The 23,441-nt window shown below is 38.0% G+C and overlaps 1 protein-coding gene across 1 annotated transcript in view; it reads left to right on the top strand.

Annotated features, from left to right (window-relative positions):
- The window catches only part of PDE4B (phosphodiesterase 4B, cAMP-specific), a 536,151-nt gene that overhangs the window by 685 nt on the left and 512,025 nt on the right, over window positions 1–23,441 (top strand). The gene's annotated exons all lie outside the window — the stretch shown is intronic.

Below are 23,441 nucleotides of genomic sequence, written 5' to 3' on the forward strand. Positions count from 1 at the left end.
GGAACCGCAGGAGGAGGCTTCCGAGAGGGGAGCGGAGGTAAGGGCTGCCCAGGAGGCAGCGGGTTTATTCTCCCCCTTCTCCGACTTCATAGCACATCTGAGCCGAAATGGAGCGTGTAGGTGCTGCGGGGCTGGTGGGGGTCTAGGGGAGGATGGGGCCTCGCTAGGACTGTGGTCTTGACCGCGAGACGTCTTGGTCGCCTCTTGTAGTAAATCCGCCAACCGGCCCTTTCTCTTTGCCTCTTCTGTCTCTGTCTCTGTCTCTTTCCCTGCCTCCCTGCCCCCCCCCCCCCCCCTACTCCCTTTGCCTCTTGGTAAGTCCCTGGGAAGGAGCGAGAGCCCAGGGGGAATGGGGAAAGGCAGAGGGATTCGCTCAGGAGTGGGTGATGGATTGGCGCGCGGGCGCCCAGTGATTGACTGCGGGCTGCGGGCGCAGGAGGGAGCCTGGGGTGCCCAGGAGTTTGCTGGGCTGCGGCCCCAGGATGGTCCTGCATGCCCGGTGGCTGGGGCTCCAGTGGGGTGCACCCAAGCCTGCGCATAAGGAAGGCTCTGCCAAGGAACTTTTGGGGAAGCTCAGTCTCATGTTTGGGGGGGGGGGGGCTGGAGGGTGTTCATGGCATGGCCCTTTCTAAACTACAAGTGCATGTGTGTGTGTGTGTGGGGGGGGTTCCCTTTTCCTTCCTCCTCCTCTTCCCTACTCTTCCATCTTCCTGTTTTGCTTCCTTCTTCCCTTTTTTATAGACCCCCCCCCCAATGTGCCATACTTCAAACAAAATCCAAAACCACTGTAGTCAATAGCTTTAAAATAAGTATAAAGAGGAGAACACTGAGAAATAACTGAATTACAGTGTGGTTCATTTTTAAAAATATATTTTTAAATTGATTTCAGAGAGGAAGGGAGAGGGATAAAGAGATAGAAACATGAATGATAAGAGAGAATCATTGATCAACTGCCTCCTGCACACCCCACACTGGGGATGGAGCCTGCAACCCTGGGGCAGGTGCCCTGACTGGGAATTGAACTGTGAGCTCCTGGTTCATGGGTCAATGCTCAACCACTGAGCAGGGCCAGTGTGGTTCATTTTCAAGTCAAATATATCTACATAATAACATCATGTGTTATAGATAGTATAACATACATATAATACATAATATAGTATGTATATAAAATATATAGTATAGTATATATTATACTATATATAATATATGCACAAGCCTGGGGTACTTTTAATGAATACTTTGAGACTCTCACCTAATATTACATTACATTTATATTATGTTTACATCACACATATGTGATGCCACTAAACAGAAATGGTAAATCTATGTATCCTGTGTCTTAGATGTGTATGCTGTATAACTGTTCTATGAATCACATCCACCTTTTAAATTCAGAGGTTTTTAGCTACTTGAAAGCCCAGGGCTACACTGAAAGAATAAGAAACACATTAAATTTTTTGAAAATATAGATGCTGTTGTTTTCTTTAGTGGACCATCCACTTTCTTTTTACCAAAAGCTGATTGTTATGACAAAAAAACCACACAATTTGGGGACTTAAAAGTGAATTTGCTTAGGTCCGAGATGTAGGGAGGGGTCTGGAATTGATCTCTACATAAGTGACAAGAAGGTAGACAAATCCAATGGTTTAACTTCAGGTAACAAGAAATTCAGCTGCACCTCCCTCTGAGGATACCTCATTTCCCCTGATATCCCAAGAGAGAACCCTCTTAATGTCAACGTGTGTCTTCAGCGAAGCAATGATCTGTTCGACTCTTCAATCAGTACTGGTAGGACTTGACTAGTAACTGACTTTCTGTTATTTTTCTTCTTAAACAACAGAATGCCAATTACCAAAAAAATTGTTTAATACACTGGAATTATTGAGATGGAATGATTGCTACATTGAGGTTATTTATATTTTCATCATCTCACTATGCAAGAGTGGGCAAAAGTAATTTATAGTTGTGTGTATGTGAAACAGAGTTTATTATTGCATTTTATTTATTATTGTATTATTTATTTTATTACAACTGTAAACCTTCTGTGCCTACCTCTGTATTCCTTATTACAATTATGAGCTAAATGTTTTTTATAGTGTACCTACTTGTTTTTTTTTTCTCAGCTGATTTGTTTCTCAGCTGGACATATTTTGCTAAGATGAATTATCTTAAATTTCTCTAGAGGGTAGCCATTTAGGCATACTTGTTTCTTTTAAATAGAATTGGTTTTGACTTGAGTAAGAAATAAATCATGTATCATTTTCTGTTCTTGGAATCCTTTGCCTGTCTAGAGACAGGTATTTAATAGTAATGGTATGCACAAGTAAGGACTCATGCTTGATAAAAATATTACACACAAACATGATATTGTGAACCAAAATGAAGATTTAAAATTGTGAAGGAATAGAGTCCCAGGTTGTTCTTAATATCTTGCTTGGCTTACTTTGATGAGGGAGCAAGAAGTACATGATGTAGCTTTGAGTCTGAAAGACTTGCAGGTTAGTAATTTGAATTTATCTTTTATTATCATGGAATAAAATTTCATTGCTCTTTCCATGGAAACTTGAGCTGCAGAATTTGGAAAAGGTGTGGGGATGTTGTTGATCACAGGACAAATAGGTTCCTTTGAGCAGCTGGAGCTGCAGGCACCTTGCGGTAATACGGTAATACGGCAGACCCTATGACGTGTTTTTTGCTTCAGCTTCCTGGAGGCTGTCAGCAGACAATCTTGATGGATCAGTCCCTTGGAGGATTGCCTGAGTTGCCCCTTTGCTCCTTTACAGGGCAGCTCACGTCCAATGGCTGATCCATGTGGGGCCATCTCAGCCCAACTCCAATAACTCTGGAGGATCATTCTAGCTCTGGAACTCCCTGTGGGGCTTCCATTTCAGTTCCACGTCTCCCTTTTCCCATTCCTGTGCCTCCCCCCATTTCCAGATTTAAGAGCAAAGCAGCCCTTAATAAAAATTCAGGCTCAACTCATCTCCAAGTCAGCTTCCCAGGGGAAGCCAACCTGTAAGGACACTTTCTCTATGCACATTCATTTTATTAATTTTGGTCTTTTATCTTTGAAATTATAGTGCCACTTCTCCTTGTAGGACATTTCCATGTCCCTGCCCCTCTTCTGTCTCTCCTTGTTTTACCATTCTTCCTTTTATCGTACTTACAGTTTCTTTGGTCTTTTTTACATCCATTGATTTGATTGTGACATGTCCCATTTCTATTCTTCTAATAGCTATTTTTATGTTTTTAACATTAATATTCTGTCTTAGATAATATTAATCAAATATATATTCTTCTCTTGAATAATCATGTTGTAATTCTGATCATACTCTGTATTTCATAATTTTGTCCAGTGTTATAATTCCACCACATTTTTACATCTACTATGTAATTTTTATATAATTAGTTTTTTTCTTTTTTTAAAATGGTTTTTACAGTCTATAATTATTTATTTATTTTTAAAATATATTTTTATTTATTTCAGAGAGGAAAGGGAGAGGGAGAGAGAGGTAGAAACATCAATGATGAGAGAGAATCATTGATTGGCTGCCTCCTGCACAGCCCACATGGGGGATCAAGCCTGCAACCTGGGCATATGCCCTGACTGGAAATCAAACCATGACCTCCTGGTTCATAGGTCGACACTCAACCACTAAGCCATGCTGACTGGGCACAGTCTATACTTATTTAACTTCACCCACATTTCCTGTGACCACTGTTACTTATTGCACCCCTCTTTTTCCTTCTGGATTTAAATTCCTTCTTATGGAAGTACTTCTTTGATAAGCATATACAAATGGTAACAGTCTCTTAATATTTTTTTTAAAAACTGTATTTCATCCTAATACTTTTGAATAACAGATTATTTTGGAGCAGAATTTTTAGTTGACAATTATTTTGCTCATTACTTTGGAGATACTGTCTTTCAGTATTATTGGTGATGAGAGCTTGTTTCTCGGTGGTTTTTAAGATTGCTCTTTGTTTTGCGTTCTGTAGTTTTACTGCTGCAAACCTAGTTTTACTGGGTTTGTTTTTACTTTTTCTTATTGGGATTTTTTATACTTCCTTAATCAGATAACCCCTGTATTTCTTAAATTATTAAAAATTTGTAGCATATTTCACCATATATTATCTTGCTTTCATTCTCTCTATTCTTTCCTCTGGAATTCTTATTATATATATGTTGGACCTTCTTGTTTTGCCTCTAGTGTCTATTACCTCTATATTATATTCAATTAGGAAATACTTTAAAATAGCATTTGGGTAATTACGCAGGCCTATTTTCCAGCTAATTCTTTCTTCATTGATGTCCTATCTATTGTTTAAATTGTACATTGAACTATGCTATGATTTATTTTTTTATTTCTAGAAGTGCTATTTGATGCCTTTTCCTACTGCCTGTTCTTTTCCTCTAGTTTTTTAAAAATCCTTTTATTATGGATTCTATCCTTATTTTATCTCTTTAATAATTATACCTGAATTTATTTTATAGTTTAGATTGTTCTCTTATTTAAATTCTTCTGGGAGTTACTCATTCCAATGGTGGGGTCTGCTGGTTCTTCCAGAATTCTATATCCACTTTAAACTGGGTCATTTCTTTATATGTTTTGTTATTTGGATTATGAGCTCCTCTTCAGTCAGTTTTTTGCTTTTGGTTTTTCTCTGTGGTAGTCATATTTTCCCCACTTTTGAAAGTTTCCCTGTAGAGTGATATTTTGTTTGCTTCTGTAGAACATCCCAAGGGATTTGCTGGTCTAGAATAGGATTTAAAATTTTTTAAAATTGAGTTATACTTGAGATATAGTTTCAGATATATAACATAATGATTCAATATTTCTATATATTGTGGAATGATCACCACATTAAGTCCAGTCAACAGCCATAGGATCAGCTTTTACATTAATTTCTTGTTGAAATTCCTAGACCATCTAAGTGATTAAATTCAAGCTGTATGTGTATCCTTTTAGGGACTCAATTCAAGGAATACTTTTATCCTTCTATCCAGAGCCCCAGGAAAAAGAGTCTTTCTTGCTACTTCTAAGTCAGGCTTCTAGTTCTTCTTACTAGTAAACTAAGGGGTCAACTCTTCCGGGGTTCTCCTTATACAGAGGTCTCAGCTTTGATTATCTTCCTTTCATGGATCCCAAACCAAGTTACCTGTCCCCGAACACATGAAATCTCCAGTCTGTAGGCATTAATGTCTGTGTTTAAATTCCGTATCACTTTGGATTTCTGTATTACCAATTTATGTGCCTACTCTTCTGGTATTTGTTCCTTTTCTGTTCTAATACTTGCAGATCACCATTCTTTTTTTTTTCAATCTTAACTATTTAACATATTTCAGTTTTTCTGGTTTTCCTGTTTGAAGAAGAAGGGAGTGTGGTCCACATTAACTTGGCCTGCCACACTAGAGGAATAAGATGTCTATCTGAGACTGTATACATTGAGAATTGCTTCTTTTCAGTTACTTTCTTCCCCTGCCCCAATATTCTCTCATTATTAAAACATAATTATATTAGTTCCCTTGTCTTTTTCCCTCCGTATGTGACATTACCATTTGTATTGAGTTGAGGGCAGTTGTTATATAGAGTATCTTACAGTCTGGATTTGTCTAATAGTTACATACTCAATTAAGTTCAGGTTAAATATTTTTAGCAAGAATATTACTTAGGTGAGGTGTGTTTCCTATTGCATCACAGCAGGAGAGTCTTCTTGTCTCATTCCTGGTGACTTAATTAGATCACTAGAGAAAAGTAATACCTACTAAATTTCTCCTTTTTTTATAAAATTTTATTTTTTACTTTGTTGGTTAATAAATACTCTTTAAATTGATATTTTGGGACGGTGTGAAAACCCCACTTTTCCACAATTTCACCCAATGCTTTCTTATTAACTTTTTTATTTTGAGATAATTGTAGATTTATATGCAGTTGTAGGAAATAATACAGAGATCCTGTGTACCCTTCATTCAGTTTTCCCCAAAAGTCATATCTTGAAAACCTATAATATAATATCACAACCAGGAAATTGATATTGATACAATCTACAGATCTCATTCAGATTTTGTCAGTTTTATATTCATTTTTGTGTGTGTTTAGTTCTATGCAAGTTTATCACATGTGTAGGTTTGTGTATTTGCCACTACAGTCAAGATACAGGATCATTTCATCACCTCAGAATCCCTTGTGCCTCCTCTTTTATAACTAGACCCATCTACCTTCCCCTCCCTGGGCTCATTCCTAACCCTTGAAAACCATCTCTATAATTTTGTCATTTCAAAAATGTTACATAAATGGAATAATCCTATATAATAAAAGCCCAGCGACCAAATGACAGAATGACCAGAATGACTGGTCGACCAGTTGCTATGACGCACACTGACCACCAGGGGGCAGACGCTCAATGCAGGAGCTTCCCCTGGTGGTCAGTGCGCTCCCACAGTGGGAGCGCCGCTTGGCTCACTGGGTATGAGTGGCGTTCCCACAGTTGGCAGATCCCTGCAGGCCACACCCCCCACCAGTGCATGAATCCCGTGCACCGGGCCTCTAGTATATTATGTAACCTTTGAGATCCCCTCCACCAACTCACCATCATTCCCCAGAGATTCACCCAAGGTGTTGAATTAGTGTCAAAATTTTGCTCCTTTTTATTGCTGAGTATGGATATATTACAGATTGTCTAGGCATTTATCCACTGAAGGACATCTGGGTTGTTTCCAGTTTTTGGCTATTATGATTAAAGCTGCCATGCACATTTGTGTTTATATATAGACGTTTATACGGATGTAAGTTTTTATTTCTTGGGGTTAAATGCCCAAGAGTATGATTGTCAGATCCTATGGTAATTGCATACTTAGTTTTATAAGAAATTGCCAAACATTTTCCCAGAGTGATTATACCATTATACATTCCCAGCAGTAATGTATGAGCGATCCAGTTTCTCTGCATTATGTTAAAGTCGGTCATTTTACCATTTTTTCTCTTGGTTTCTTCTGTTCCTTATTTCTCTCTTTTCTTGCCTTCCTGTGAGTTACTTGAACATTTCATAGGATTCCATTTTTATTTATTTGTAGTGTTTTAAGTATATCTCGGTATAGTTTTCTCAGTGGTTGCTCTATTTCCTCTCCCTTCTTTTTAAATGCTGTTGTTCCAAGTATAAGACAGTGGTTATATATTTTGTGTCCATCATTGACTATGATTGAGACAACTCATGTTGGGAAGGAACTTGTGGTTGACCATCCTTTCCTTTCAGCACTGGAAACATGTGCCACTTCCTTCAGGCTTCCATGCTTTCCGAAGTGAAAATCATTGTTGGTTGAGTTGATGCTCGGTCAAGGCAATGTGCCATTTCTCTTTGGCTGGTATTAAGATCATTTTCTTTGCCTTTAGTTTTCTAGAAGTGTAAGATGATATATCTTGGTACAGATTTTTGTTTGTTTGTTTATTCTATTTGGGGTTTGATCAGCTTCTTGAATCTACTGGTTTGTGTTTTCACCAAATTTGGGAGGTTTCCTGGCATCATTTCTTCAAATACTTTTAGCCTCACTGTCCTTCTCATCTCCTTCTGAACCTCTGATGATAGGAATGTTGGATCTTTTGTTATTGTCCCACAGGACCCCAAGCTTCTGTTCATCTTTTAAAAAGATTTTTAATCTATTTTGTCTCAGTTGTTCACATTGGAAAAATTCTACTGGTCTGTTCTCAAGTTCGCTGATTCTAGCCACTGTCATCTCCACTATTGAGACTATCCAGTGAGTATTTTATTTTGGTTTTTGTATTTTTTTGTTCTGTAAATGCCATTTGGTCCTTTTTAGAACTTACACATATTTTCTGATGGTTTTTTTCCCCCTCATTTGTTTCTGGAGACTTTGAGTTAGCTTGTTGAAACAGTTTTATAATGGACGCTTTAAAAATCTTACCAGATAATTCTAATATCTGACTCGCTTCAGTGTTGGTGTCAGTTTATTATCTTTTCCCATTCAAGTTATGATTGAATCCTGGACATTTTGGCTACAATGTTAGGAGGCTGGGTCCTATTTAAACCTTATACTTTCGCAGTCACCTTGTTTAGGTTTAGCACACAGATCCTGGATTACTTTTTGTGTATTGTGGTTTCAATGACAATTTAATTTCCAGAGGTTTTTGTGTTGCTATTTGAGTCTGCCTGGCTTGTCTGGTGCTTCCGGGGCTCCCACTGAACCCTGCTGATGCCAGTGTTGGGGGCGGAAGGAACCTCAGGCCAGGCCCATGGCTGCTTCCAGGTGAGGGAAGGGATTTCTTGGCCTGCAGGGAAGGGATTTCTGGGCCTGGAGCTTGTAGTGGCAGGATTCCCCCTGCCAATGCTGTGAGGCCATCTGGTGTTATTGGCCGGACCTCAGTTAGACACAGGGGAGGAACCTATATCATCTCTTGCTAGGTTGGGGGTTGGAGACTCTGGCCTGGGTCACCTGCTGTTGGGTGGGGAGTCATAAGGCAACCTACCGCTCCTTTATTCCTCTAGTCCAAGGTCACCAACCAGTCCACCTCTTTCTTTTCACCATTCAGACTCCTGCTTTGATTGCCTCTTGCATTATTTCTAGGGTTTATAGTTGTCCTAAGTGGGGAGAGAGAGGCCCAAAGAGGTGAGTATATGCCATCTTGGCTGGACTGGAAATATATGCTTTTTATTTATATTTTTTTATTTTTATTTTTTAAAATATATTTTATTGATTTTTTACAGAGAGGAAGGGAGAGGGATAGAGAGTTAGAAACATCTATGAGAGAGAAACATCGATCAGCTGCCTCCTGCAAACCCCCTATTGGGGATGTGCCCGCAACCAAGGTACATGCCCTTGACTGGAATTGAACCTGGGACCCTTCAGTCCGCAAGCTGACGCTCTATCCACTGAGCCAAACTGGTTAGGGCAATATATGCTTTTTAAAAACATGTAGTTCCATTCCTTAGTCACATTCTCCATTAATATAGTTGAAAATACTAGTTTGTGCTTTCCAGTAATATGGGTTTGTTCTAGAGACATAGTCTAAACTTCAATTTAAAAAAACAATACATATCTTATTTATTTATTATTTTTAAAAAAATATTTTTATTGATTTCAGAGAGGAAGAGAGGGAGAGAAAGATAGAAACATGAATCATGAGAGAGAATCACTGATCGGCTGCCTCCTGCATGCCCTACACTGGATCAAGCCCCACCCCAGGCATGTGCTCTGACTAGAAATTGAACCATGATCTCCTGGTTCTTAGGGCGACACTCAACCACTGAGCCACCCCGATGGGGTGATACATATCTGATTTAAATCAATCTTACTGTAATTGAATAAGTAAATGTTGAGTCACATCTTATCAATGGAATCTAAGACAAAAATCTATGTATGTGATGTTTTCCCTATCAAACATTTTTTTCCAAGTTGTCTTAAAGCATTTGGAAAATATTAGTAGCTTTTATCTGTTGCCATATCTGAGAAATGCTAAAAATAATCCTTTATTAGATGGACATTTTAAACTGTAGAGAAAATAAATGACATTATTTGCACAAGCAGCTTGCTGATATTTTGAGTGGATTAAGGAAGAGATACCAGGATTCTGTGTTTGGTTTTCCTGAATTATACTATAGTGCTGATTCATAGAATTCTGTCATTTTTAGAACTGAAAGTGAAATCAGAGATCACCTATTATAACCCTATTGTTTGATATTTAGGAAAACTAATACCTTAAAGGCCATAAAGCAGCCTAAGTTCCTTCAGTTCAAAAATATCAGGGCTGCCTGGCTGGCGTGGCTCAGTGGTTGCGCGTCAACTCATGAACCAGGAGGTCACAGTTTGATTCCTGGTCAGGGCACATGCCCTGATTGCAAGCTTGATCTGGGTTAGGGTGTGTGCAGGAGGCAGCAGATCAATGATTTTCTTTCACCATTGATGTTTCTATCTCTCTCCCTCTCCCTTCCTCTCTGAAATCAATAAAAATATATTAAAAAAATAGTATCAGGGCTTTCTTATTCTGAATTCTTAGTATTGCATACTGTTATGTTTAACTTTCTTAAAAAATAAAAAATAGCTTTGTTTTTAGAAGACATTAAAATTTTATATTGAGGCATGATTTCTCAGTTCCCATTTCTATTGAAAAATATAAACAAACACTTTAACAAGTTGGGACAGCATGATGGTACTCTTTAAAAAAATAGGCATGTTTGAAAATATGATGAACATATGGGCCGGAAAAATAACCATCAATTCAAAAATGTGCCTACAATATTGGGGATTTATGAACTCCTAGGGATGGCCACTAAATACTGTTTCTGTGTTATTTGCACCATATGATGTCTGCAAATGGTCTCTGCTAGGGAAAGTGACATAGGGATAATGCCTCTTCAAGAGGCGGACTCTCCCTTAGAGGCTTGTTTATTGCAGCAGCTGTCCTGGCACAGTGCATAGCTGTGCTGAGGAATTTGTTTTCCTGCAGGTTCTAGAGAGCCAGTAGGTGAGAAGGATCTAGCAGGGCCAGCTATGCCACGAAGTGGGTAAATAACAGTGCCTCAGCAGGTGTTAAAACAGATTGTGGGAAATAGAAACAGGCCACTCAGCCCACAATACTTGCTCACTCCTCCCCCGTACACACATAGACACACACCTCAAGATGCTTTTCATCTGTTCCTGTCTGCTGTCATCCTCTTGGAGAAATACTGCTCCTTGGAGATAATCCTCCCTTTCTCTAATAAGGCGTCTCTCTTGGTGTTCATTTAAACCTAATTTCACCCACAAAATGGTAAGGGCTGAGAGAAGAAAGCTTATAGTGGCAGTTGATGTATTTAGTGGGAAATTTATGAGGGTAAGAGGAAAAACCATATCCATGTTTTTCTTACATTATGGATCAAAATAATTTAAGAGCACAGAATGATAAATGTCTCTAAATCCAGAGATCAGGAAGTGAGACCAGTATTTGTTAAAGTAGCTGAAATTACTTTTAAGGAAGCTGCTGATACATACTTAAACAAAGTGCCTATATACTTTTCTATGACCAGCATAATTCCCTGGATGAGAAGTAAGACCCTGAAATGACTTGAAGAGTCATAATGTATACTAGAGTAAAAAACTCAATGCAGAAGAATGGGGAAAAAGAAATAATAGTTTGGTGTGTGTGTGCTTTTACATATTTTAAAAGATTGAAGGGACTTTTTTCAGGGTTACTCTTTTGTAATTGAATAATTGAGTACTGGGAATCAGAAGTTTTGAGTTCCAGTTCTGCTATGTCATTAAATGGGGAAATGATATTCCCTCTATAAGCCTTAGGGTATAAAATAAGACTTTGAATTATGGTAATCTCTGAGTCTTTGCAACATTCTGATTTGGTTAAACTTTTGATGAGTAGGTATTATTTGACACATTAGGGGAATTTTTTGATATATCTATGTAATTAAGTATTATTCATAAGAAAGCTCTCCAGGGAACTAATCTTTTAATTTGAAATTATTATCATACCTTGATATGGTCAGAAATTCGCAATAGTTAGAGAGGTCATGATTGAATTAGGACTACTCATGTTGTATCTGGACACAACATAGCACAATTCGGGGAACAAATACTTTAATGCTGAGAGTGATAATGACAATGGTGATGATGCGAATGTGGTGGCACTAGAGTTAATTGGTGTGGAGGTGTAGTGATACTGCAGATTGCTCATAAGCATCTAGTCACCCCTTTCTCTTTTATCTTTCTCTGCTATACAAGTTGGAAGGCAAACCATTCTACTTTGCAGAAGCCGCCCTTGAAGCTGAGAGGGGCCCATGTTATAAAGATTAGAAGGTGATTTATAGAGAATGTGTCCCTTCTTGAACCAAAAAAGGAAAGCTTCGCAAGGAGAAGGCTCTTGCCCTTGACCCTAATCCCTTCTTTATCAGTAGGGCATGTGTGCCGAGCCAGCTCAGCCAAGGGTTCACAAGCCTAAGTGAGGGCGGCGAATGGATGAGGAAATGACAGACAAAGAGAATAAGCTGGTTCTAGGTGGATCTTCCTGTGCCTGGCTGAGGCCACAGAGAGAGATCCAGAGACAAGCTGAGCCTTTATTTTATAGTCAGAAGTAAACAAGGTAGTGGTCACCATAGTTACAGTGTTCTTGTGAGTTTTACTTGTTTTTGGCAGCACTTGCTGTACCTCCCACAGCCCATTAGCTACCCAGGTAAGATCTAGGGAGGTCATAAAGTCAAGCCTAATTATGCTAAGAGTACTGTGCCCTCTAAGCTGGGACTTGTTTGTGGCTTTGCCAACAGGTCAGTCTGAGACATAACCCTATAGCCGCGCCCTACAGGCATGGATGCCCTGTTTGTGGTGAGTAGCCACCTTGCAAGCATGAGGGATAAAACCACACACTGAGGATGATGAAGCAGAAAAATATAAGTAGTTGGGATCCTTGATGACATCTTAGAGTGGATCTATCAGCTCTGCATTGCCTACCTTCAGTCTTGCTATTCCATGAGAAAAAAAATAAAACCCCTGTTTCTTCCACTAGTTAGTAAGTTTTCTGTTACTCTCAGCCTAACATATTCACAACTGAATATGTAAAGTAACTGTTATGACTTCCCATTTTACCTTTTGAAGGATAAAATTAGTGTTTACAGATCTTTGTAATTACTAATTTAAATTACAAAATTTAGTCTAGTTTGTACAAAATTCTCATTTTGAGGAAGCTTAGTTGTGAAAATTTTGGATAATTTGTAAAATTTTTATTTTATTGTTAGTAGCACGAAGAACAGCATAAGACTGTAAGAGTCTCATTTTTATATTGCTTAGAGAATATTTCAAGTTTTATTCAATGGGTAAAATTTACATGAGGAAAACTATTTCTGTGAGCTACACCTCCTCCCTAGTTATAATCTTCAGTAAGATGAGGATACTGCTGGAGAATACGAATGAGTCTTGAAAAATGTTTTCCTCATTTGTCTTATAGGCAAAATGTATAGCAGAGTGGGTTGCCCTTGATACTGTTTAGTCTAAATTTGTTTCAAGCAGATTTCTTCTGACTTCACACTTTCATATGACTGAGAAATACTTTCAGGGGAGGACTTTAAAGTTTAAAGGAGGGTGGCCATTCACAGAAAGTGGATGTGAAGTATATAAAATAATTTTTTGTGTGACATAGTGTCTGCACATTCTCCAATTGGATTTACCTGATCTAAGTGCAGAGATTAATTTTTGCATTTAGCCGTATGATAAGAGAAAGAATAAGGATCTAATTGGGATATCTTTATTTTTATCAATTAAGATTGCATTCATTTGAGAGTAGCTGATAATTTGAAATATAATACACTACAAGTAAGGAGTTTATTGTTGTACAGGCCATGACATGTCTGGAGGAAGATAGCCTAAGGCTGGAGCAACGGTACAAGGCAGTTATCAAGGGTTTAGGCTCCTTCTTGCTTTTGGCTCTACTGTCTTTAGTGTATGAAAGACAGTTAGTGAACCTCTAGGCATGGTGTCTGGACACAGGCAGGAAAAAGGATTTGGACAAAAAGCACGTCACACGTTGGCTGAGTCAGAAAATATAAAGAAAATGATAGCTCCTGGGAAGATGCAATCTGGCAGACTTGTTGCATCTCTCTTTTTTTTTTAAAAATCCTCACCTGAGTATATTTTCCCATTGATTTCTAGAGCGAGTGGCAGGAAGGGAGGAAGGGAAGAGAGAGAGAGAGAGAGAGAGAGATTTTTTTTTTTTTAATCTTCACCTGAGTATATTTTCCCATTGATTTCTAGAGCAAATGGAAGGAAAGGAGGAAGGGGAGAGAGAGAGAGAGAGGAACATCTGCATGAGAGAGACACATCGATTGGTTGCCATATAGATTTAATTCCAGCATGTGCCTCCACTGGGGCTGGGGAACCTGCAACCTGCAACCTAGGTACAGGCCCTTGATGGTTTAAAACCCTTCAGTTCATGGGCTGATGCTCTAACCACTGGGCACCGACCAGGGCTAGACTTCTAGTATCTTACTCATCTGAACTCTATCAATGGCCATCCTTAACTGCAGAGCGGTCTGAGAAATAAAGGATTTTTTTCTTTTTGTCATTTTAATCTGGGAAAATCAGTACCTCCCAAAATATCAGGATTTTGTTATATTACAGGAGAAAGGAAGAATGGATATTAGGTGAGCAATGATCATTGTCATTGCATCTGAAGAATATTTCTCAGCTTTTAATATCATATTTGTAGTGTTATATCATAAATGCATAATCTGGAGCTATCTTAAAATATGACAGCTTAAGAATAGTTATTAATTATTATTTGCCTTAAGGTCCTAGAAGGTACAATTATTTAGAATCTTGTATCAGTTGCCACTTTGTGTCAAGATAGCTGACTGACATAAATCTCAAAGCATATCTTGATAGTCATTGTTATTCAGATAATTGTGGGCAAAATAGTTATAATTTCCTTCTATAATGATAATGACATATGTGAGTGTGAAATTCTGAGAAGTCAGACAGGGACAATAGTATATACTGTGCTTTATTTTTTTGTTTAAATTTACATATATATTTTGAGCTATTTGTTGTCTTAAAAATTTTAATGACATAGGTGTATAATACCCAAGATTTATTTTAAAATGCATAAAATTGGCTCAATTCCAGCATTTCTACTTCTCCATTCTCATTCAGGATATTGACAGAAATATCCTGTAATTGAGGGTTTATTCTTCAATTGATGTAGTCATGCTACTCTGAAGCTGTTTATCCACATCAAGAAGGATAATGGATCTTTTCTGGTTAAATTTTTTTCCCATTAAAATAGGATGAGGCTACTGTTCCCACCACACTTCAGAGAGACAGTTAAAAGATAAATGAAATAATGGATGTGAAGTGCATTGTTTTTGCTCTGAAAGGTGTTATATAAGTTCTATTAACAGTGTTATTAATGTGCAAACAAGATGATGGGTGAGCATTTCCAAAAGTGAGTGTCATAACTAGGAATTTTGAGTGTGATCCTCAATGTCAGTTTATTTTCCTTTCTTTAAAAGGAGAGCAATATAGCAATACATTCATATGTTCTAATATCAAAATATCAAAGGTAAACCTCATTGTGAGGGGGAAGAGAACATACAGAAAGAGGTTCAAAAAGAGAGAGGTAATTTATTGAATAATTCCCAGATATAAAAAGTCCTTTGTATCTTTTAAGTGGTTACAGAAATGGGGAAACTCTGATTAAAATGTGAACTCTGATTAAAACAGAATGGAACTTGCAATGACTATATCTTGAAAATAATGAGGTTCTGCTTGACTCATAGAAATCTTCAAAAGAGGTTTTTGCAATGTCTTCAATAAAGGCTTTGTCGTCCCCTTGGCTACAGATTTTTATTCCTTGCAAGATAATTTGAGACAGGAAGTTATTCCTTACTTCTACCTGAACTGCATGTGTTCTTTGTGCTAAGTTAGCTTAAATAAGTCCCATTAAATAGTGATAAGAACCCTTGACTTGGAGCCAGAGAGCAAGGTTCATGTCTCAGGTTTGCCACTAATTACCTGTGTAACTGAGAAAATTACTGAATTGCTTTGTGTAAGGAAACATTCTTTAAGCTTTGTCCTCTTCAAGTGTTCTAGACTTAAGGTGCTTAAGTTGACAGCTGATGTCATAGGAGAAAGTCACCTTTCTGTGGGAAGAATACTGGTTCTATTTTCTCTCAGTCTTATGATGATGGGCAGTTAGCTATGAGAGTGGCATCTAATAGCTGGTCTGGAAGTAGGTACGAGGAGGGAAGCTTTACTTTTCTCTATACCTTATTCTCTTGGGTGATTTGTTGAAGATAAATGCTTAGGTGTGGGCTTATTGGTGGTTTATGCTAAAGAGACAGTAACCAAAATAGAACAAAATTGGCCAGTTAAGGAAAGCATGTCATACTTTGTAAATCGAATTATCCAGGTGATTTTATTTCTCTCTTAAAAATTTTTCTCCAAGTCTTTGGAAAGTTTAAAAGTTTAATTGTCTTTAGCTGGTTTTTGAAAATTAAGAGGAAGGTCAAATTTCGGCAAGAGCTGTAGGTGGGAAGAGTGCCGGGTAGTCCAAGCCAGTGTGGTAATAGCAGTAGAACCAACCATTAGATGTAGGAAATTCCCAAGAGAAGATATGGAGGAGATTATAGTGGGACTTGAGGAGCTGTGGTTGTAAATACTCCTAGATTTCCAGCTGTCAGTTCCCAAATGAAGGCTCTTTTTCCACTTCATACCTGAGAAGCCTGGGGTTTACTTTTGTGGAAGAAGATGCTAAATTCCCAGAAAATTCCCAGAAGAGTTGCCATTTCCTCATCTGGAATATGAGGCGATTAGACTAGCTCATAGTTTCGCAGCCATTTCCTGCCCCCCCTCCCCAACTTCCTTGATTTGAAAGATTTTGCCTACCTAACTATTTCTATAATCAGGTCTTTTTAAAATAACCAGAAGCATATAAAGCAGCCAATTGGAGCTTTCAGTTTACATGCAATAACTAGTGTGACCATTCTGAGAAGTTATAATTCAGCTTAAAGCAAACGAAGTCGATATTTTTGTTCATTCAGGGATGCAATAAATGTCTACAAATTTATCAGATTGAATTACAGTTTGATATGTCATCCAAAAGCAATGGTTCCTGTTGTACCCATCTTCCTAAAAAGTCATTATATTCAAATACTTCACTATTTCTTCCATGTTTGTCTCCATTTTGTGGAAACGATGCTTATGCTGATATTTGATGATTTCATATAGTTATTTCATGCTATGACACACACACATTCAACTACTTTGCTTCCTTAATTTAATTGTTAAATTGATATGACTGTAATTGTCTCACAGCTGAACTCTTTGGTGTACTATGATTACATTTCTTTTCTTTTTTTTTAAATTTATTGAATGATTTTAGAAAGAGAGAGGGACGAGGGGAGAGAAACATTGATTGGTTGTTCCACTTATTTATGCATTCACTGGCTGATTCTTGTATGTGACCAGCAATTGAACTTGCAACCTTGGTATATCCGGACGGTGCTCTAACCAACTCAGCTACCTGGACAGGCCTACATTTCTTTTCTTATAAATGTTTTTATTTTTCTCATATTACATAACTGTTTTAGTCATTTTATTTAGCTCAGTTTTTAAAGTATCTTTCCCTATTTTACTAAACTATTCATCTAAGTTGTATATTTCTTCTTAACATATTCAATCTGACAATGAATACTTTTATCTTTTTATTGGGTTTGTGCATCTTCAAGCTGTCCATATATTTGCTCACTGTTGTAATTTTCCTTTTCCATCTAAAATTGGTTAAGGTAATCTTAGGCTGAGGTAACATATAGCCTCAAAACTTATAATAGTTCAGACACAACAGAAATATATTTCTTGCTCATTTAACACTACTGAGCTGTTCTAGGTAAGTTTGGGAGGGGGCCGGGTGGGAGCTCTGATCTGCTGTTTCAGGTGAGTGGGATGGGGTGCTGTTCTGCTTCCTGCAGTGACTCAGGGACTCTGATTAGAGGCATTACTATTTTCAGTACATGGGTTCCAAAGTTTCATGGGCAATGCCAATCAGCGCTTGGAGGTAGTCCTGGGAGTAGCTTACATCCCTCCTATTATATATCTTTGTTAGAACTCAGTCTTGTGGCCAAACCCAATTATAAGAGAGGCTGAGATAATGCTTTCTAGTTGTGTATCCTGAGAAGAGGAAATGTGTTTTGGCAGACAGCTAATAGTATCGGCAATGCAGTCATTCTGCGATTTCTTTACTTAGAGCCCTTGTTTCTTGATTTCCATAGCTATTGCTCTTCCTTCCTCTTTCTTCCTTCCTTCCTTCCTTCCTTCCTTCCTTCCTTCCTTCCTTCCTTCCTTCCTTCCTTTCTTCTTTCTTCCCTTCTTTCTTTCTTTCTTTCTTTCTTTCTTTCTTTCTTTCTTTCTTTCTTTCTTTCTTTCGAGAGAAGCATATTTTATTTACAAATCACCCCACCCCCATCTCACAACCACTACCACGACCACCATCACCACCGTAACTGAGTCTAGATTACTCAGTTGCTGGTTGGGTTCCAAGTGGAATGTGTTCCAGGGTTTCTTGTGTCTGGTAGATCCATGGTTACTGGGAAGAGCCCTGTGGTGGATCAGTATGTAGAGGGGCTATGAGTTTAGCTTTGAGCTTATCTTTGGGAAGCTGGACGATGTGGTGATGGAGCTACTGCACAATAACTGGAGCCCACAACTCACTTTCCACAGCCTTCAGTGGGAAATAGTAGTGTGTCCACCTGTCATCTGATTTTTGGTGAGTTTCATATTTTACTCTTTCTTGATTTAGTCTCTTGTTTTGATGGATAGAACACATCCTCCAATATTGTCTTTAAAAACGGCGTGTTGCCCTGGCCTGGTAGGTTGGAGTGTCATCCTAGTGTGCCAGGGCTGTAGGTGCGATCCCTCTTTGGGGCACACAGGAGAAGCAACCAATGAATGCATAAGTGGAACAACAAATTGATGTTTTTTTCTCTCTCTTGTTCTCTTTCTCTCTCTCTCTATCCAAAATCAATCAAGAAAAATATTAAGAAACAGTGTGTGGAAGGTAAACATTTTGAGATGTTTTATATCTGAGAATATTTTTTTATTCATTTCTATAACTGATGGATAATTTTTTCTGAGTATAGAATTCTTATTGGATGTCATTTTCCCACAAGTCATTCCCCCATTTTTAGATTCCATGAAATATTGTAAGTTCATTTATTTGCTTTTATCTTTTTCTAGAACTTCTATTACTACATTTCATCTAATTTGATATGCTTTTCATGGTACGATACATCACTATTTTATGTACCACTGAGATAAATATATTTTCAATTAAACTATGAACAATGTTTTAGTATCACTTAGAATATTAATTATATTCTGATGGAAAGGACATGTTTAGATTTAATTGAAGATAAAATGTATTAGATATCTCTCCAGTGAATGCATAAAAAGGAACACATACTGAAATAAATTGGATGAGTTATTCTGAAAACTTATTCATATTCAGAATTTATTTCTTCTAAATCCCTTTTGAACTCCAAGTCATTAATGTCTGTGTCCGTCTGTGCACTGTCACTCTGTGTGCCAGGAATAGTGCTAGTTGAAAAGATGCTCAGCAATCATGGGGAGTGAACTTGCTTTGTGATTCATGCGATGGGAATGTTGTTAAAAATGCTTGATTCTTCACTGCTCCTATCCCTTCCTTACAAGCATATTATTTCTAGATATTAAAAGACTCTCCCATTATTGTCTCTTGAGTTTTCTTTCAAATAAACTAATACTCTGCAAGTTTTCATGAATGTGCAGGTCATGACAGCTAGCTCATTACTGCTGCTTCAGAGAACAACTGTAAGACACTATCGGGGAGATGTATCTGACTTCAGAGCTATAATGATATGGAAAATGTGCATGATATTTAGATGTTGAACCATCTGGACAAACCCTCTAAAATTTCTTATCTTTTCAAATCCAGTTTTCACATCTTACATATTTTTATACATTTTATTTTAGTATATAGATAGAGAGAAGGATAGAGAACAGTCTTACTCTTCTACTTCATGCCTTAACTGTAAAGTACAAAATAGCTTGACTTTTCTCAAGATGAAATGGTAAGAATCCTTGTGCCAGAAGACTCACCTGAACTTGGAGGTAATCAAAACATAATAAGTACAACATTTATTTTTTTTAATTTTTTTTTATTGATTTCAGAGAGGAAGGGAGAGGAAAAGAGAGATAGAAGCATCAATAATGAGAATCATTGATCAGCTGCCTCGGCTTCCTCCTGCATGCCCCCACTAGGGATAGAGCCCGAAACCTGGGCATGTGCCCTGACTGGGAGTTGAACTGTAACCTCCTGGTTCATAGGTTGGTGCTCAACCACTGAGCCACGCCAGCTGGGCAGTACCACATTTATGATTCAGGTACTCTTTTTGCTGGTGCATCAGGAGAAACATTTCTTCCAGCTGTTCCTCTGTATAGATTTATAATCATAGTATACATGCTACTCTATAAATATCTATTTACCCCCATATTGAATGAAAAATATAGATGTCTAGCATTTTATAAATGGCTGCATAGTATTCTATTGAACAAACATGCTGCACTTTACTTAATTCTTTCTCCAATGTTGAACATTAAATTGCTTTCAGTTTAATTTTCACAATTAAACAATGCTTTAGTAAGCATCCTAATATAACTTTCATCTGCTGATCTAAGGGCTATATTCATTTTGAAGACGTTTTGCCATCCGGTTGCCTTTCAGAAAGGTTATATTGATTTGCACTTTTCACCAGCTAAAAGTCAGAATGATCATTTCCCCACGTCTCTAATCCTGGATTTCCGCAGTCTTTTGTTAATGTGAGGAGAGGAAAATGATCTTTGCTGTTTTCAATTTGTTTTCTTGATTAAAAGGGAGCCTGAAAAACTCCCTCGTGGCCTCCTGAGTGGATGGAACAGAACCGCTGGAGCGGCTCTTTGGTTGATGTCAGGAGAAGATATCTGGCAGTGAATGAGTAGCTACCGCTTTGGATTTCTGGAACGTCTAGGGAACTCTGTAGTTCAAACTCTATAACCTTCACAGAGATTCTTTTTTTTTTTATCACTTTTTCTAAGTGTCTGGGTTCCTTCCATTTAGCACAACTTTTATTACTTTGACCATGGTGTCTGTGGGAATTCGGAGCTGCAACCTCCAGACTGTATGGTCCTCCATAGTCATGGGTGGCCTCAGGCAACAAGTAGGGGAGGGAGTGGTGAGGTTTTGAGTCAGTGGAAGGTAAAGGGGGGAGGGGGGTGGTCCATGGAGCAGGTGGAAGAGCACAGCATTTGAAGGCAGACAGTGTAAGGCAGTGAGCAAACAATCTAATTCTAAGTAATTGACCACATAGAAGAGGGGCTGTGCTTTAGAGGTGGGCTGAGGTCACATGTGAACTTTGTGCCTTGAATGTGAGCTGAAGGCCAGTGGAAGACCTCTGAGATTGTTGGAGGTGAGACCTGCCAAAGTTGTGTTTTAGGAAAGCTAATAGCATTGGGTGACATTGGAAATGGATGCAAGAAGTATAAAAGGTTGTATTCCTGGTTTCTGCGTGTATCCTGTCATTTATAAAGGTTAGAAGCTTTTCGGTTGTGATTTATGTTTAGAGGGACCCAGAATCAGGTGAATGCTTCCAGTACAGGGCTGCTGTCATTCTCTGGAAGAGAAGTGAAAAGTAACTCATTTTTTCATAGACAGGTCAGGCCTTTAGAATATGTGTAGGTTGTAAAAGAGAGTGAAGTTGTTTTTGAGCATGTCATGTGGTATGTGGGGAGATATTGGGCATAGTAAAATGCAGAATAAATTCAGAAACTACATCAGAGACACCCAATAGACTTGCCGCATTTAAAAAAAATACGTATTGAGAGTTTTATGTTCCAGATGCATAAATTATCTCATTTAACATTCAGCAATGGCCAAATGGCAGCAAATGAGTAAGTTCAAGTGGAAAATGAACTAATGAAGGCATTTAGACCAGTAAAGTTATATGTTACGTGTGTTTTTTTTTAAAATTTGATTTCTATTTGAACATATCTTTCATACCTGAAATACTAAAGTAAATGAGATCTAAACACTACCTTCATTTGATTGAGAAATAATCTTAAACACATGCTACAGGATATTTAAAAAGGCCTTCACATTAATATCTTGGAATTGAGTGGTTTATGACTATTTTCTTATTGTCATTGAAATTTAAGCTGTATTTTCTGAAATAGGCTTTATTATACTTTTAGATATAATCTGCCTTGGTGTGGCAGCCAGTAACTGAATAATTTCAACTTTGGTATTACTGCGGACAAACAGTGATTTTTCAGAGATGGTTATAAAACCTTATTAATGATCATTTTTTAGATGTAGGATGGCAACTATCTTCTAATAAATCATGCCTTGTGCTTAGCTCATTTTTTAATAGTTATTGCTGTGGATCTTTTGGATGCTCATAAAATGCAGTTAAATTTGTAGATGAAGAATTCAATTTTTATTTTTCCAGTAACTGTAGCCAAGGGCTGTACTCTCTTTTAACCTAGATAAGTCATAGTGATATCAGTAGGCCAACGAGAAGGAGATTTGATGAAAGCTGGTGGGTGGTGAGAGAGAGATGCAGTGTCTGGCTTTCTTTTCAAATGCAGTTAGAGGGCTTCTCCAAGGTGGAGTGTTTAAAAATTACAGAACATCCAGTTCTCCTTGGTCCAGACTTTCTGCTGTAGCAGTCATTTCTTACTATTTATTTCAACCTGTGTACCTTTAAAAAAACATTTCTTTTTTCTCTTTGAGGGAACAGTGACTAGTATTTTTTTGAGCTCTCACCATGTGCCAAGCACCTTACTCAAAGTTCTTAAATGCTATCTCATTGAATTCTTACTATAGCCTTGTGATAGAGGCATTATTATACTCATACTAGAGGCCCGGTGCATGAAATACGTGCACGGGTAGTGTTCCTAGGCCTGACCGATTGGGGCCTTCTGGCTGCTGGCCAGGGCCTTCCTTCCCCAGCGGTCGGCTGACAGCTGGGGCCTTCCTTTGTTCCACACCACCCTCTGGTGGTCAGCGTATGTCCTAGTGAGTGATCGAACTCCAGGTCTCCCAGTTGAACTCCTGAGGGGATACTTTGCATATTAGCCTTTTATTTATATAGATGGAAGATGAAAATAATAAATACCAGCCAGATTAAATAATTTGGTTAAGTCTATACAACAGGAGGTGATTTTATTTCCTTTCACCAATCCAAGTTCTATACTTAAGTCCTTTTAAAGACTCAATATCTTAACATTTAAAAAAAAATACATATTGAGAGTTTTATGTTCCAGATGCATAAATTATCTCATTTAACATTCAGCAAAAAAGAAAGTAGGTATATTTATTTTCATTTAAAGACAAGACAACTGAGAAGTTCAGAGTCTGGGTAATTTATTCAGTATCACACAGAGCTATGATTTAAACCTTTGTCCATCTGACTCCTAAGCTTAAGCTCTCACTATTACATTGCCTTGTAAGTCTTTGTCTTTAAGAGCTATGTTTAAAAATTACTTTTTTTTACAATTATATTTTATTTTTTTTGCTGCTTAACTACCTACTTTTTCATGTAAATGCAATAAGAGCCCATAGGGAGGGCCTACTGTGTGCCTTCAACACTCTGCTAAATGCTTTGTTTACAATAGCATTTCTCAATCATCTGTTTACATTTGGGGCCAGATGATTCCTTGTTGTTGGGGAGGGTTTCTGACCTGCACATTATAGGATGTTTAGCAGCATCCCCCTCTCCCAAAAAGGCCTCCAGACATTGCCAAATACATACTGGTGGGGAGGAAATCACCTGAGGTTGAGAACCACTGGTCTGTAGTATCTCATTCTATCCTCAGAGCACCCTGTGAGGCTTCAAACCTTTTGATCTCCATTTCACGCAGGACGAAGAACTTGCTCAGGGTC

Source organism: Myotis brandtii, unplaced genomic scaffold (assembly GCF_000412655.1).
Source record: "Myotis brandtii unplaced genomic scaffold, ASM41265v1 scaffold26, whole genome shotgun sequence".
In the NCBI taxonomy this organism is placed as follows: domain Eukaryota; kingdom Metazoa; phylum Chordata; class Mammalia; order Chiroptera; family Vespertilionidae; genus Myotis; species Myotis brandtii.